The sequence below is a fragment of the Anomaloglossus baeobatrachus genome, chromosome 10 (assembly GCF_048569485.1).
Source record: "Anomaloglossus baeobatrachus isolate aAnoBae1 chromosome 10, aAnoBae1.hap1, whole genome shotgun sequence".
In the NCBI taxonomy this organism is placed as follows: domain Eukaryota; kingdom Metazoa; phylum Chordata; class Amphibia; order Anura; family Aromobatidae; genus Anomaloglossus; species Anomaloglossus baeobatrachus.
In genome coordinates, this window is record NC_134362.1 from 16,150,925 (window position 1) to 16,167,389 (window position 16,465).

The 16,465-nt window shown below is 49.1% G+C and overlaps 1 protein-coding gene across 2 annotated transcripts in view; it reads left to right on the forward strand.

Moving 5' to 3' along the window:
• The first annotated feature begins 5,773 nt into the window (after positions 1-5,773).
• CTTN (cortactin) overlaps positions 5,774-16,465 on the forward strand; it is a 59,153-nt gene continuing 48,461 nt past the window's right edge. For both annotated transcript variants that reach the window (XM_075326566.1, XM_075326567.1), the window contains exon 1: positions 5,774-5,872. The gene's annotated coding sequence lies outside the window, so the exon portion shown is untranslated. The remainder of the gene's footprint in view (positions 5,873-16,465) is intronic.

Here is a 16,465-nt window from a genome sequence, read left to right on the forward strand (position 1 = left end):
TAGTACAGACGTGGACCTTTTTTCTAATACTTATAAGGAGACACCATGTTCCCTGGCCTCATCTGCTCGGCCTTAAGAACACTATATAATATAAGGCCGGGCTTTATATCAGTCCAGGGAGTCTGTAAGGACCAATTAACCCTCTCCTGCCCGATACTGTAGGTTGTCACTTTACAGCCGGTTTTATACTAAAGGCCTTATCTTTTTCATTGTCCATTTCAGTCACGTTGTGTTTCTTCCTGAAGGAAGTGATGGAGACACGGCTCTGGCTAGACGGCGGTCTTCGGCCGCACAGATCGCAGGATTGCCTCTTGGGCGACCCTTGCACCCTGGGTGGGTTTCTTTGCCCGGGATGTAAGGGCGTCCACGATCTTGTTTCCTATGGTGACGTCACGTCCAGGTAATGTTACGATTTGTGCGTGGATCCGATTTCGCCCCCTAACCTCGGCCGTGATCCTGACCATTCCTTCCGCCTCTCCTTGGACATAATGTTTAAAGAAGAAAAAAAAAAAAATGACAAAACTTTTGACTACGAATCTGTTCTGTTTGATATCATGATGTATTATTTATTGTAGCTGACGTTCTATAAATCGTCTTTTCCTTTTTTTTTTTTTTTCATGTATAAATTTGGATTCCTTGTTACATTTTTGTTTTCTAATCCTGTTTGTGTACTTTCTGATTATGTAACAATATATGTACAGTCTATGGACTTTTTGGACTATTTTTATCACAGTATTATTTATTGCTTTCTTTCAATAAAATACTGAAGCATTTTCCACTGCCAATAAATATGTTGTGAAAAGTTATCGCTGGTGTCATTGACTGGTAAACGCAGCTCAGAAACGCAGGGACGGCACAACCGCAGACGATGAAGGAAACTACTGCGCTTTATAAGGGATCTGCTGCTTTCTCCACTTATGAGCCACTTTGACTCCTCTAATCATTCACTTGCAAAAACTGCTAAAATCTATGTTGGTCAAAACAAGATGGATTGTCGACTCACTGAGGAAAAGGGGGGTCGAAGGAAGAATGGAGGCTACACATGCTGCTCCTTTTCTTATAAGGCCCAGTGCCCATGCTGTGTAGTTTTGATGCATATTTTCAGAAATCTGCAGCAAAATCTGCATGTCCATTGTGAAGCTAGCAAAGTCTATGAGAATTCAGAAGTGCTGTGTCCACGTTGCTTATTTTTCCCTTGCAGATTTGGTGCAGAAAAAAAGAAATCTGCACCAAATACGCAAGGGGAAAAATACTCAACATGGGCACAGCACTTCTGAATTTGCATAGACTTTGCTAGCTTCACAATGGACATGCAGATTTTGCTGCAAATTTCTGAAAATCTGCATCAAAATCTGCAGCGCAGGCACAGGGCCTAAGGCCATGTGCCCACAGGAGCTTGTTTCTACAGATTTTGCCGCAGAAAACCTGTGGATTTTTCTGGATTTTCCAGATAAATCCGCAGGTTTTAGCATGTTCAGACACTCCCCATGTTATCCTATGGGACATGGGGAGTGCTGTGTCCACGCTGCGTAAAGTGCGGCTGCGGAACATGTTGCGGATGTCCCGCAGCCGCACGGAACTGTATGTCAATTATTCCAGCGGAATTACCCGCGGAAATCCCGGTCCCCCGCTATGGAGATAGAGGCCGGGACGTCCGCAGGTAATTCGCATGAAAGTCCGCAGGTTTACCGCAGCCATATCGCTGGAATCCCGCAGCTAAAAATAGCTGCGGATTCCGGCGTGCAGCTGCAGGAAACCTGCAGCCGTACCTGTGGATACATCCGCAGGTGCGATCTCCCGTGGGCACATAGCCTAAGGTTTTTTTTTATCTATGTAGATTTAGTTGTGTCCTGCAAAATTCATATTGAGCTGAATACTTTGGGGAGGGACTGACTCTCAGGTGAAGGGGTTGTCCTGCCAAAATGTATCGCACCCACTGTATAGATCATAAAAAAATTAAAAATTGTTGCAGTTTTCCTGCAGCTAATTTTAAGAGTTTCTATTCATTGTTTATGGGACTGCCAGAAGCAGCCAAGTACAGTACTCTGCTTTCTCCAGCCTGGTCATACACCATGAATGGAGCGGAGGCCAAGCCCACGTACCTCTGCTCCATTCAGTATCCATCTGTAAATGATCCAGAGAAGAATGATGCACGTTATGGCGCCACCTGGTGTTCAGGGTTTATAATGAGCAAATCAGTCATCACAGTGATGAATAATGAGGCAGCAACACTCAACTAATTACTAGAAGACTAGGAAGCTCCTTTAATGGTGGAGTAAAAAAAAAACCTGTAAAGGAGAAAATGCAGAACTGTTAGGTCAATTGACCTGATACATCTGGAATCCCATTCTCCATATGTAGGATGACGTATACACAGTGACTCCACCAGCCAGAGTGTAAAAAAAAAAGGCAATATAGAAGTGGATGCACACGTAGCAATGCAAAAATCATTTTTTATTGGCAAAAAAATTTCATCCGCATAAGATATAGTAGACCAATATGCATACTGTATAAAGGCTAGACACTTAAAGGGAACCTGTCACCAGTTTTTTGCCTTATAAGCTGCAGCTACCACCAGTGGGCTCTTATATACAGCGTTCTAACATGGCCACTGTGTAGAATGTAAAAATCCCTTTATAATACTCACCTAACATCTTCGTTCTCCGGCGCCGCCTCTTTTGGCCATCTTTGTCTTCCTTCTTCTGAAGCCGGGGTGCATGACGCGTCCTACGTCAGCTACACTTGACGGCATTAAGGTCCTGTGATCTGCCTTGAGGCGGTGGCCGCAGCTTATAGGCCCCAAATCTGCTGACAGGTTCCCTTTAAATACCATAGTCATACACGCACGCACGCTGCCTCAAATATGCATGTAAATAAATAGAACCGTGTGTTTGGGCCATAGAATTACACCAGGTAATTGATCAGTGATGAAAGGTCCCAAACGAGCCTGAGAGAGCCTCAATACCACCCCGCTTCTCCCCTCTGCAAGTCCCTCCACTGGCTCCCCATCTTCCACCGCATCCAATTCAAATTACTAATACTGACCTACAAAGCTGTGCATAATCTGTCTCCTCCGTATATCTCTGAACTCCTCTCTCGCTACTCTCCAACACGTCACCTCCGGTCTTCCCAAGATCTCCTCTCCTTCTCTCTCATTCGCTCCTCAAGCAACCGACTCCAAGACTTCTCCCGAGCATCCCCAGTCTCCTGGAACTCGCTGCCCCAACACGTCAGACTATCCTCTACCTTGCAAACTTCAAACGGAACCTGAAAACCCACCTGTTCAGAAATGCCTACAATCTACAATGACCTCACTGCTTCACTAGCGTGCGGAGCCGCCGCCCGACCACCGAGCGGAGCCGCCCCTTGACCACCGAGCGGAGCCGCTGCCCAATCTACACCCCACCTACTGTCTCCTCCCCAAAATCCTACAGAATGTAAGCCCGCAAGGGCAGGGCCCTCTTCCCTCTGTGCTAGTCTGTCTACTGTTACTTGTATATGTATTCTGTATGTAACTGCTTCTCATGTACAGCACCATGGAATTAATGGTGCTCTATAAATAAATAATAATAATACATCATATAAGCAGACAGTCCCTGGATTATAAGATAGGTATCAATTATGTTTAGGTCGTCATACGATGAAATGAAGAAGTAGGGAGTAAATACTATGAAGCCCAAGGCGATGAGGATATAATAAAGTGCAAAATGCGATATCACAAAATACAGGCCTCTTTTTCGCGTCCGTGTTTCCGATGTGTGATGTCAGTTTTCTCATGTACCAGACACATGGACATATGTAGATCCATTAAATTCAAGGGGTTTGAGCACATGCCCGTGTTTTCACGTGGACCATGTGTCCATGAGGTGTCATGTCCGTTTTTCTCCTGCAGCACAGATGTCACACGGACCGCACACTGATGTGATCCATGTGACAGTACCTGTCTAACAGACCAGATAAATATAAAGAATTTTTATACTTGCCCATCTCCGGTGCTGCTGTCTCTGCCTCTGCTGTTGATTCCAGGCCCCTCATTATGCCTCATGAATATTCACTGCACTCACTGCGGACCCGGAAGTAACAGCAGCACCGGAGATGGGTAAGTATACAAGTTCATGCAGTCTGTGTGCTATCTGGATGACACAGGGCCACACATATACGCACCTTCACCACAGACCTTGAAGTATTTGTGTGTTTTAATGCAGATGTGTGAAAAAAGCCATAAAGAGAACATACATTTCTACAAAGTATTGAAGAGAATGTGTGGTAGAAAAGCCAAACACATTGCAGCGCTGTCAGTATAGGAATGTATATAGTGTACAGAGATAGAAAGAGCCGGGTGTACGGGATATAGGAAAGATTATAATGGTGGGGGCAATACAGTAAGGATAAATCACAAGCGAGTGAGAATCCAAACCTGACGGGTCATCGGAGAGTCAACGAGAGGGATCCCCCCCCCCCCCCATTGTGTCACTGCAAGAAAAGGAGCTGCCTCAGCGGAAACCACCAGCATAAATATGTATGTACACTGTGACTACACCAGCAGAATAGTGAGTTCAGCTCTGGAGTATAATACAGGAGGTAACTCAGGATCAGTAATGTATGTACACTGTGACTACACCAGCAGAATAGTGAGTGCAGCTCTGGGGTATAATACAGAAGGGTAAATCAGGATCAGTAATGTATGTACACAGTGACTGCACCAGCAGACTAGGGAGTGCAGCTCTGTAGTATAATACAGGATGTAACGCAGGATCAGTAATGTATGTACACAGTGACTGCACTAGCAGAATAGTGAGTGCAGCTCTGGGGTATAATGCAGGAGGTAACTCAGGATCAGTAATGTAATGTATGTACACAGTGACTGCACCAGCAGAATAGTGAGTGCAGCTCTGGAGTATAATACAGGAGGTAACGCAGGATCTGTAATGTAATGTATGTACACTGTGACTGCACCAGCAGAATAGTGAGTGCAGCTCTGGAGTATAATACAGGAGGTAACTCAGGATCAGTAATGTATGTATGTGCACAGTGACTGCACCAGCAGAATAGTGAGTGCAGCTCTGGAGTACAATACAGGAGGTAACTCAGGATCAGTAATGTATTGTATGTACACAGTGACTGCACCAGCAGAATAGTGAGTGCAGCTCTGGAGTATAATACAGGATGTAACTCAGGATCAGTAATGTAATGTATGTGCACAGTGACTGCACCAGCAGAATAGTGAGTGCAGCTCTGGAGTATAATACAGGAGGTAACTCAGGATCAGTAATGTAATGTATGTGCACAGTGACTGCACCAGCAGAATAGTGAGTGCAGCTCTGGAGTATAACATAGGGGGTAAATTAGGATATGTAATATATGTACACAGTGACTGCACCAGCAGAATAGTGAGTGCAGCTCTGAAGAATAGGAATCGGTAATGTATGTAGAATATTACACGTATGTTAGGTATGTTGTGATTTCAGCTGAGGCCGGTTTCTCGCACAGATGATGGGATTCTTCTCGCACAGATGATGGGATTCTTCTCGCACAGATGATGGGATTCTTCTCGCACAGATGATGGGATTCTTCTCGCACAGATGATGGGATTCTTCTCGCACAGATGATGGGATTCTTCTCGCACAGATGATGGGATTCTTCTCGCACAGCTCGGGGCCTCCGGTCTTCTCCGCACACAGGTATCACACAGGCGGCGCTGATACAATGTAACATTCCAGGAATCACGTGATCCTGTGCGCGAAGGAAGGGAGTAGGAACCGGGATAATCACGTGATTCGAGTGACGTCAGATCGGGAGAGACAGGAAGTGGGACACGGAGACCCCTCCTCTATAGAGTGCAGAGCGGAGCCGCGGCCGGAGCAGGAGCAGGGTGAGGGGCTGCGGGGTGGTGTGTGCGGGGGGCGCCGCTGGGCTGGGCTGGTCCTGTGTGCTGTGTTCCTCGCTGCCTCCTGCGCAGTCTATGCAGATGTCACTGTCCCTCTCCTCATTCAAGAGCTTCACTCATCCCTCCACCCTGCGCCCCTCTTCTTTTTGCTGTCTCCTCTCCTGCGCCCCTCTTCTCTTCTTAGTCTTACCCTCCGGAGCCCTTTTTCTTTTTGTCTCCTCCCCATTGGAGCCCCCTCTTTTCTCGGTGCTGTTGTTGCCTCCCCTTCGGAGCCTCCCCTTTTCTCAGTCGTTATTGCCTCCCCTTTGGAGCCCCCTTTTTTTTCATTGTTGTCACCTCCCCTTCGGAGCCCCCTCTTTTAACCTTGTCGTTGTTGCCTCCCCTTCGGAGCCCCCTTCTTTCCTCATTGTCATTTTTGCCTCCCCTTTGGAGCCCCCTTCTTTTCTCATTGTCGCCTCCCCTTTGGAGCCCCCTTCTTTAATCATTGTCGCCTCCCCCTCGGAGCCCCCTTCTTTTCTCATTGTCGCCTCCCCCTCGGAGCCCCCTTCTTTTCTCATTGTCGCCTCCCCTTTGGAGCCCCCTTCTTTTCTCATTGTCGCCTCCCCTTTGGAGCCCCCTTCTTTTCTCATTGTCGCCTTCCCCTCGGAGCCCCCTTCTTTTCTCATTGTCGCCTCCCCCTCGGAGCCCCCTTCTTTTCTCATTGTCGCCTCCCCCTCGGAGCCCCCTTCTTTTCTCATTGTCGCCTCCCCCTCGGAGCCCCCTTCTTTCCTCATTGTCATTTTTGCCTCCCCTTTGGAGCCCCCTTCTTTTCTCATTGTCGCCTCCCCTTTGGAGCCCCCTTCTTTTCTCATTGTCGCCTCCCCCTCGGAGCCCCCTTCTTTTCTCATTGTCGCCTCCCCCTCGGAGCCCCCTTTTCTCATTGTCGCCTCCCCCTCGGAGCCCCCTTCTTTTCTCATTGTCGCCTCCCCTTTGGAGCCCCCTTCTTTTCTCATTGTCGCCTCCCCTTTGGAGCCCCCTTCTTTTCTCATTGTCGCCTCCCCTTTGGAGTTCCCTTCTTTTCTCATTGTCGCCTCCCCCTCGGAGCCTCCTTCTTTTCTCATTGTCGCCTCCCCCTCGGAGCCCCCTTCTTTTCTCATTGTCGCCTCCCCCTCGGAGCCCCCTTCTTTTCTCATTGTCGTTTTTGCCTACCCTTCGGAGCCCCCTCTTTTCTCGTCATACTGTGATCATTTATATACATTGTCACTCGCCACCATTTGAGAACTCTGCACCCTCATAATCTACATAATCCCCCTTTTGTCTATATCCCCCCCATCTCTCATTGTCTATATCTCCCACCTCCCCTCTATATACCACCACTATGTTTCCGATCATCTGTATACTCCTCATGGGTAGCTCCTCCACACTCTCCTTCCTTCTGTCTTGTCTTAGGTTGTTTCTTGGGAATTTTCCATCCATGCATGTCATTGTGGTGTATGCAGCTGCAGTGAAAGATAATAACATAGTAATGAACACTATATAATATATAATAATGCCGATTTTTCTACAAATTCCAAACAGAAAAACCGATCTGTGAGATTCCGCGGCAGATCCTCAGATTACTGCTGTGGATCAGTGGATGCTCTGCCACGGGTCTGGTTGCGGATTAAGGGTGGCTTTACATGCTGCGATATCCAGCCCGATATTGCTAGCATGAGACCTGCCCCCATCGTTTGTGCGCAACAAGCATATCGCTGCCCGTCACGCACAAAATCGCGCACCCCCATCACACGGACTTACCTGCATAGCGACGTCGCTGTGACCGGCGAACCGCCTGCTTTCTAAGGGGGTGGTCTGTTCGGCGTCACAGCGACGTCACTAAGCGGCCGCCCAATGAAAGCGGAGGGGCGGAGATGAGCGGGACGTAACATCCCGCCCACCTCCTTCCTTCCGCATTGTGGCCAGAGGCAGGTAAGGAGATTATCCTCGTTCCTGCGGCGTCACATGTAGCGATGTGCACTGCCGCAGGGACGAGGATCAACTTCGCCCTTGTGACTGCAGCGATAACTGGGAGCAGACCCCCATGTCAACGAGGAGCGATTTTGGACGTTTTTGCAACGATCCAAAATCGCTCCTTGGATTCACACGCTACGACATCGCTACAGCGGCCGGATGTGCGTCACAAAATCCGTGACCCCAACGAGATCGCTGTAGCGAAATCGTAGCGTGTAAAGCCCGCTTTACTGTTGCTGTTTATTGGGGCTGATCTTTGGCTTCTCTGGAAATGTGGAGGATTTTCCGCTGTTTTTTCCACTGCAGATTTTTTCTTGCTACAAATCAGCTGCAAAATCTGCTTCCAATTCTGCTGCAGATTTGCCTTGGATTTCACCCTTTACATTAGTTGGTAAAACTTGCAGTGCAAATCTGGAGAAGTCATTGACGTTGACGTTTAAAAAAAAAAAGAAAAAAAAATGTCAGTTTCCTTGCAATAAATGAGAATTGTGGAATATCGACAGCAAATCCCCCCCCCTCCCCCCCGTGTGACTGAAGCCTTATTTCCAAGTATCTAGGCAGAAACATCTGTTATGGGAATTGGGTGCAGAATCCTCATTCACATGCATGGGATGCGGAGTGTCCTAAAATTATCCTCATATCTGACCTGAGAGAACAAATTCTGAAAGGGGTTTTCCATTATGATGTCTACTTTGAGGTTGTCTTTAATTTTATTGTCCCCCCCCTTTGATGGTAAATTGGCTCAACTGGTTCATCTGGTTCCTAGAGGTTATTGTCCATTCCTGTCCGTGGCCAAAGGTGGTGCAGACGCCTCTTTCTGGATGTGGACATATATGTAACAAGACTAGAGAACACTGCAGTTATGACCGTTATAAGCTTTGTGACTTTATACAGTTTATCGCTGTTAGGTTATGTTCACATGAGGCATCTTTTTGACAGTGCATCTTTAAAATGTATCAAAAACGCAATGCATTTTTAGTGCGTTTTTCAAGTGTTTTTAACGCATTTTGCCCAATGCATTTTTGAAGTCAAATCTTTGGACTGGAAGGCTCAAAAATGCAAAAAGAATTGACATGCTGCGTCTTGAAAAACGCAGCCAACAAAAGATGCCCAGCGTGGACAGCAAAATAGAAATCTCATAGACTTTGCTGGGGGAAGGAAATGCATGCATATAGGGGCATCTTTGTGACCTCAAAAATGCAGCAAAAGATGCACTGTGTGAACTTAGGCTGCTTTCACACATCCGGTTTTTCCTGTGCGGCACAATCCGGCGCTTTGCAGAAAAAAACGCAACCGTTTTTTTTTGCCACCGGTTGCGGTTTTTTTTGCATAGACTTACATTAGTGCCGTATTGTGCCGCATGGGCTTCCGTTCCGTATGGTTTTTGCCGCATGCAGCAGATTTAGCCGATGCGGCGGCTGGATGGAATGTTGCCTGGCACGTGTTTTTGTCCGGCAAAAAAAAACGTATCTCTTTTGTCCGCCAAAAAAAAACGTATCGCGCCGCATCCGGCCGATGCGGCGTGATTTGCAATGCATGCCTATGGACGCCGCATGCGGCGTCCTGCGGCAAAAAAACGCATCCGGATGCCGCATGCGTTTTTCCACTGCACATACTCAGTAGCCTGCCGCAAGTGGCAAAAACCGGGTGGGCTGCATGTAAAAAAACTTATGCAAAGGATGCGGTTTTATCGCTGCATCCGTTGCATAGGTTTTAGAGCCGGATTGGTAGGTGCATCCGGTAGGTGCAGAGCCGGCCAGTCCGCCTCTAAAACCTATGCAACGGATGCGGCGAAAAAGTCGCGTCCTTTGCATAAGTTTTTTAAATGCGGCCCATCCGGTTTTTGCTGCTTGCAGCATGCTACTGAGCATGCGCAGTGGCAAAAACCGCATGCGGCGGCTGTATGCGTTTTTTGCTGCATCGCGCCGTCCATAAGCATGCATTGAAAAATGCGCCGGATGCGGCGCAATGCGGGTTTTTTTGCCGCACAAAAAAAAACGTGCCAGGCAACGTTCCATCCGGCCGCCGCATGCGGCAAAAAACGGACGTAACGCAAGCCCATGCGGCACAATGCGGCACTAATTAAAGTCTATGCAGGAAAAACGCAACCGGCAGCAAATAAAACGGTTGCGTTTTTCCTGCAAAGTGCCGGATTGTGCCGCACAGGAAAAAACGGAGGTGTGAAAGCAGCCTTAGCCTTACAAGTTCTCGGTTTGCTGTAAGTGAATCTAGGTGTAGAAGACAAAGTTCTCCGCGCTGAGAGATTGCTACAATTGTATTTTATGCCCACAATGGGCTGCTGAAATCCACAGCACAAACCTCTCTCCTATGGTGATATCTTGCTACAATGTATCAGTGAAGATGAGCTGTAGGGACCTGGGATTATTGACTATTGCTTTCTGCACACGCTGAGTTCTGGTGGCAGAAATTTCGGCATCAAATCTGCATCTCTTGGCAGAAAAAAATGCATTTTTTACGCTTTTTTGATGCATTTTTTCCGGTGTGTTTTCCATGTGTACTGGGGTGGAAAAACGCTGCAAAAGTGCTGAAAGAATTGATGCTACAGATTTATTTCTGCACCAAATGTGCAAAGGGAAACAGCAAGAAGAGCACAAAACTATAGGATTCGCATTGATTTTGCTGGTATAAGGGTTTGATTGCAGTTTTGTGACAAAATTGCACCAAAAACTCATCAGAAAATGCAATAAAAATGCACATAAATGATTGTGTGGATTGGAGGTAAGTGTAAGGCCGGAGTCACACTTGCGGGAGTCTCGCATCGGCATCACCTGGCACGGCCGCACACTCTCCTGACAGGAGCGGGTGAGCTGCATGTATGTCTATGCAGCTGAGACTGTTGTGTCCGGAAAGTGCGCGGCCGTGCCGGGTGATGCCGATGCGAGACTCCCGCAAGTGTGACTCCGGCCTAACGAAGAGTCGGGTATGAGGTAAATCGGATCTTATCAGGATCTCCTGTTGGCCGAGTCCGTCACTCTTCCTTCTTGCATGAGACCATAGCAGCTACATCTGTGACGCGTTGCGGGTGCACTCCACAGCGCATGCATGCATCTTTCCATAAGGCAGGTGCCTTCCTGCAGATTTCACACTTTGCAATTCATACTGTGAAATCAGCAGCAAAATCCGCAGCAAAAAAAAACTACAAATGAATGTAGCTTAAGGGTTTCTTAGTTTTTATTTTTTGGTCCGGCTTACGGACCCCCCTTCTATGATGTCATTATTTGATAATGGATTTCCTCCAGGCCTGAGGCTGTGCAGATCAATTTCTAACACAAGTGACCCTGCAATTACTGCAGAGGAAAAAAATCATAATGTCTATCTTTTATTTGCTTTCCCACTTCTGTTCCATACAAGGTTTAATGTAGTTGGACCGGTGCAAAACATTCTGCAGCTTTCCCCCGACTTTCAGGCCATCTCCTGTCATTGTAAAGTATAAGGCTATCCTGTCCGTCCTTCTGCTGTTTCCCCTGATTGCACCCGGGCACTGTCCTCACTATCCTCTGCTCTCAGTGCAGTGTCCTGGGAGTCTGTATTAAGAAGGCGGTGGAGGTGACGCAGCCACGGGCGGTGTATGAGGCCGTGCTCTTATAAGCAGGATCAGAGGACACTTGTATTCGGGCTGTCAGGGAATGTCGCCCGCACAGGGTGTGACACATCACTATTTCCTGGTTGCACGTTCCACATCGTGTACAGACCTGTGCCTGCATTACTCATTCACTCTCACCTGGAATGTGAAGGGTTAAGATCGCACATGGCATATGGTGGTCTGTGGCTGCATATTTATGGGGGGAAAAGTGCTGATCCTATACAGTTGGAGCGAGCGCAGGATCCGGAGTCATTTGCTTGGCAGGGTACGGCTGTGTGTGCTAGCAGCATCGTGTAGCACAGATTTCACGCCGGGAACACGTCTGACTCGTCTCTTCCCATTTCCTACTATTCTATATTTTTTTTATGGGGTGATTAGTCCGGTGATATCCTGCACATAATAATTTGGGGAATCTTCACAGTATAATAAAGTGTATATTCACCTCCGAGCTCCAGCGTAAATGTCTATAAGATGAGTGCAAAAGAAGGAAAACCATCCCCCGCCACTCCTAGTGCACCCAGGTCTAGTCACAGTGCCCCCCCGCAAGAATGCACCCCCAAAATACACCCAGTACACATCAGTAAGAGTGAGGCATTGTGGCTACCAATCAGAATGTCCCGGTGTTTGGCACGATCACCTCACCTAATGCCAGTTACTATGTGCCAAGTGTAAGGACCCGTGCCCACCGAGCTCCCAAACTTCCACTGCCTGCCCCCCTCATAGCTTCCCCACTTTCCATCCTCCCCTGCAATTTCCCCCCCCAAACCCCAGTTACTGGCTTTGCACCCTCCCTCCAACATTCACAATATGGCGTATGTGTGGAGCAAACGTTATTGCATGTAGTGTCCCCCTCCGCTCGCTCAGAGATCAGTAATGCAGTAAGTAAATGGCTTTTATTGAAGAGCGCCCGGGGACTTGTTATGGCGACCAGTGTAATCTCCTAACAGCATCTGCTCTTATTGAACTTGTAATAAATATATCTAGACGGTGATGTCCATATGTTTCCTGTCAGTGGCGAGGAAGAGCGGCACGGTCAATACTTGTACTTTATATAGGCCAAAGTCATGCCGTCATTAGTGATGAGCGAGCACTACAGTGTTCTGTACTCGTAATTGGTGATGAGCGAGCAGTACAATGCTCGAATGCTCGGTACTCATAACTAGTGATGAGCGGGCACTACCATGCTCGGGTGCTCTGTACTGGTAACTAGTAATGAGCGGGCACTACCATGCTCGGGTGCTCTGTACTGGTAACTAGTAATGAGCGGGCACTACCATGCTCGGGTGCTCTGTACTGGTAACTAGTAATGAGCGGGCACTACAATGCTCGGGTGCTCTGTACTCGTAACTAGTAATGAGCGGGCACTACCATGCTCGGGTGCTCTGTACTTGTAACTAGTGATGAGCGGGCACTACCATGCTCGGGTGCTCTGTACTGGTAACTAGTGATGAGCGGGCACTACCATGCTCAGGTGCTCTGTACTGGTAACTAGTGATGAGCGGGCACTACCATGCTCAGGTGCTCAGTACTGGTAACTAGTGATGAGTGGGCACTACCATGCTCAGGTGCTCAGTACTGGTAACTAGTAATGAGCGGGCACTACCATGCTCGGGTGCTCTGTACTTGTAACTAGTGATGAGCGGGCACTACCATGCTCGGGTGCTCTGTACTGGTAACTAGTGATGAGCGGGCACTACCATGCTCAGGTGCTCTGTACTGGTAACTAGTGATGAGCGGGCACTACCATGCTCAGGTGCTCAGTACTGGTAACTAGTGATGAGCGGGCACTACCATGCTCAGGTGCTCAGTACTGGTAACTAGTAATGAGCGGCACTACCATGCTCAGGTGCTCAGTACTCGTAACTAGTGATGAGCGGGCACTACCATGCTCGGGTGCTCTGTACTGGTAACTAGTGATGAGCGGGCACTACCATGCTCGGGTGCTCAGTACTCGTAACTAGTGATGAGCGGGCACTACCATGCTCGGGTGCTCAGTACTCGTAACTAGTGATGAGCGGGCACTACCATGCTCTGGTGCTCAGTACTGGTAACTAGTGATGAGCGGGCACTACCATGCTCAGGTGCTCAGTACTGGTAACTAGTGATGAGCGGGCACTACCATGCTCTGGTGCTCAGTACTGGTAATTAGTGATGAGCGGGCACTACCATGCTCGGGTGCTCAGTACTGGTAACTAGTGATGAGCGGGCACTACCATGCTCAGGTGCTCTGTACTGGTAACTAGTGATGAGCGGGCACTACCATGCTCGGGTACTCGTAACTAGTGAGCGGGCACTACCATGCTCACCAGAGTACTGGTAACTAGTGATGAGCGGGCACTACCATGCTCGGGTGCTCAGTACTGGTAACCAGTGATGAGCGGGCACTACCATGCTCGGTGCTCAGTACTGGTAACTAGTGATGAGCGGGCACTACCATGCTCGGGTGCTCAGTACTGGTAACTAGTGATGAGCGGGCACTACCATGCTCAGGTGCTCAGTACTGGTAACTAGTGATGAGCGAGCACTACCATGCTCGGGTGCTCAGTACTGGTAACCAGTGATGAGCGGGCACTACCATGCTCGGGTGCTCAGTACTGGTAACTAGTGATGAGCGGGCACTACCATGCTCAGGTGCTCAGTACTGGTAACTAGTGATGAGTGGGCACTACCATGCTCGGGTGCTCTGTACTGGTAATTAGTGATGAGCGGGCACTACCATGCTCAGGTGCTCAGTACTGGTAACTAGTGATGAGTGGGCACTACCATGCTCGGGTGCTCAGTACTGGTAACTAGTGATGAGCGGGCTCTACCATGCTCGGGTGCTCAGTACTGGTAACTAGTGATGAGCGGGCACTACCATGCTCGGGTGCTCAGTACTGGTAACTAGTGATGAGCGGGCTCTACCATGCTCGGGTGCTCAGTACTGGTAACTAGTGATGAGCGGGCACTACCGTGCTCAGTACTGGTAACTAGTGATGAGTGGGCACTACCATGCTCGGGTGCTCAGTACTGGTAACTAGTGATGAGCGGGCTCTACCATGCTCAGGTGCTCAATACTCGTAACTAGTGATGAGCGTGCACTACCATGCTCGGGTGCTCAGTACTGGTAACTAGTGATGAGCGGGCACTACCATGCTCGGGTGCTCGGTACTTGTAACCAGCAGGTTGAATGCTTGGAGGGGCTCATCTCATGTACCAAGCTTGCAGCATGTTTGTTTCCGGTACCGAGCTCCCGGTATTGCTCGCTCTTCACTAGCCGTCACTCAGTAGAGAGCATGGGTCTGGTGCAAAGGGAAAGTGGAGCAGGTGTCCATGGCAACCAGTTAGACTGATGCTTTAATTTTACGATGGTCCTCTGGAAAATTAAAGCTAGAATCTGATTGGTTGCTATGAGCAGCTGCCTTAATTGTGATTTGTTTTAGTTTTTGTGAATGTGACACCCCTGGACTATCGGGTCATCACAGGGTACTGCACAAGCTGCCCGTCCGTGCAGTATTCCAAGTCCCTCATGGTTCTGGGTCTCTATCTTATGGTGTTGCCTACAACGGCAAATCAAATCCTAGATACCCCCTGCACCACACCCCCCTGACACACCAGTGGATGGCTTGAGTGGAATAGAATTGCTCACCTGGGGGTCAGGGAGGGGAGGAGTGGAGTGGGAGTGAGAGGAGTTCGGGAGCGGTGGCTCCCAGGAGAAGCAGTCTACGTTGCAGACGGTGGTTTGGACCTAGAGGAGTTGGACCCCCGGTCCCAGGGGATTGCGACTAGGTGCCTGGACCTGTCAAGGAGGACAGCCGGCAGCCTGGCACTGTCACCGGTCCGGGACCGAAGGCACAATGAGGAAGAAACTTCAGGTAACCCGCTCCAGAATCTGGGCATTAGTGCAACGAGGGGCATAGGGCCTTCCAAACAAACGGTCCAGAAAATCCCAAGCATGAACCCTGAGAGCAGGCTCCCATACTTGGCCATAGCATGGAGCGGGGCCCGGCAAGTTTCTGACTACTGGGCCATCACGTTGAAGTTAAACTTAGTGCCAGGAGGCAGGTCACGGATCACCAGGCTACACTATAGGGGACGGGACCCGGACGAGCTCCCCTCAAGCGGCAGCGATACCCCGAGATTTGGTTTACCCGGTTGTCAGCATCTGTTTATTGACTGAGTGAGTACCTGAGTGACCCCTGCACCCCACAGCATCCCTCCGAGTCCCAGGGCCTTCCCCGTCACGATCTGTACCAAATCCCCTGTAAACACCCCGTTACTCATTTGGGTGTGGCCCCTAGCCCCCGGGTCCGGAGACCCTCCAGCCACGAATAATCACCCCCGGATCAGAGCGGTTCGACCGCTGCAGGGGCGGCACAAATGTCTGTTCCCCTCCCTTTACACCGCCACGTTTCTTTTATCAGGAAAGCGGGCATTAGTGCTCAGAGCAACCAATCAGAACGCAGCTTTTATAATTCTAGAGCCATTTCAGAAATGAAAGCTGAGTTCTGATTTGTTGCTATGGGCAACGAGGCCTAGTTAACCCCTTCACGACCGCGGGCCGTAAAATTACGTCCTATTTTAACGTGACTTAACGACCAGGGACGTAATTTTACGGCCTAAACTTCATTTGATTGCCGTGGCCATAGCAACGGCTTTCAAATGATGTCCCCTGCTGTTTATTACAGCAGGGGACCTTTGCTTGACCCCAGGGGGGGGCGGCATCGCCACCCCCTATCGACGATCGATGTGATTGGCTGTTCAAATCTGAACCGCCAACCACATCGATCGCACTAATTTCGGCAAAAATAATGCCCGAATTAGTGCGATCCTGTGAGATCCAGCTATGAGATGCCGCAGCTGCTGCAGCATATCATAGGTGGACCTCAAACATGCCACCCCCAGCCCCTGCAGCACTGATTGGAGCGATCGTGCTATGACGCGCAATCGCTCCAATCAGTGTGCAGTGGGGCGGTCTGATCTGCCGGTGGCCGCCCTCCCCAGGC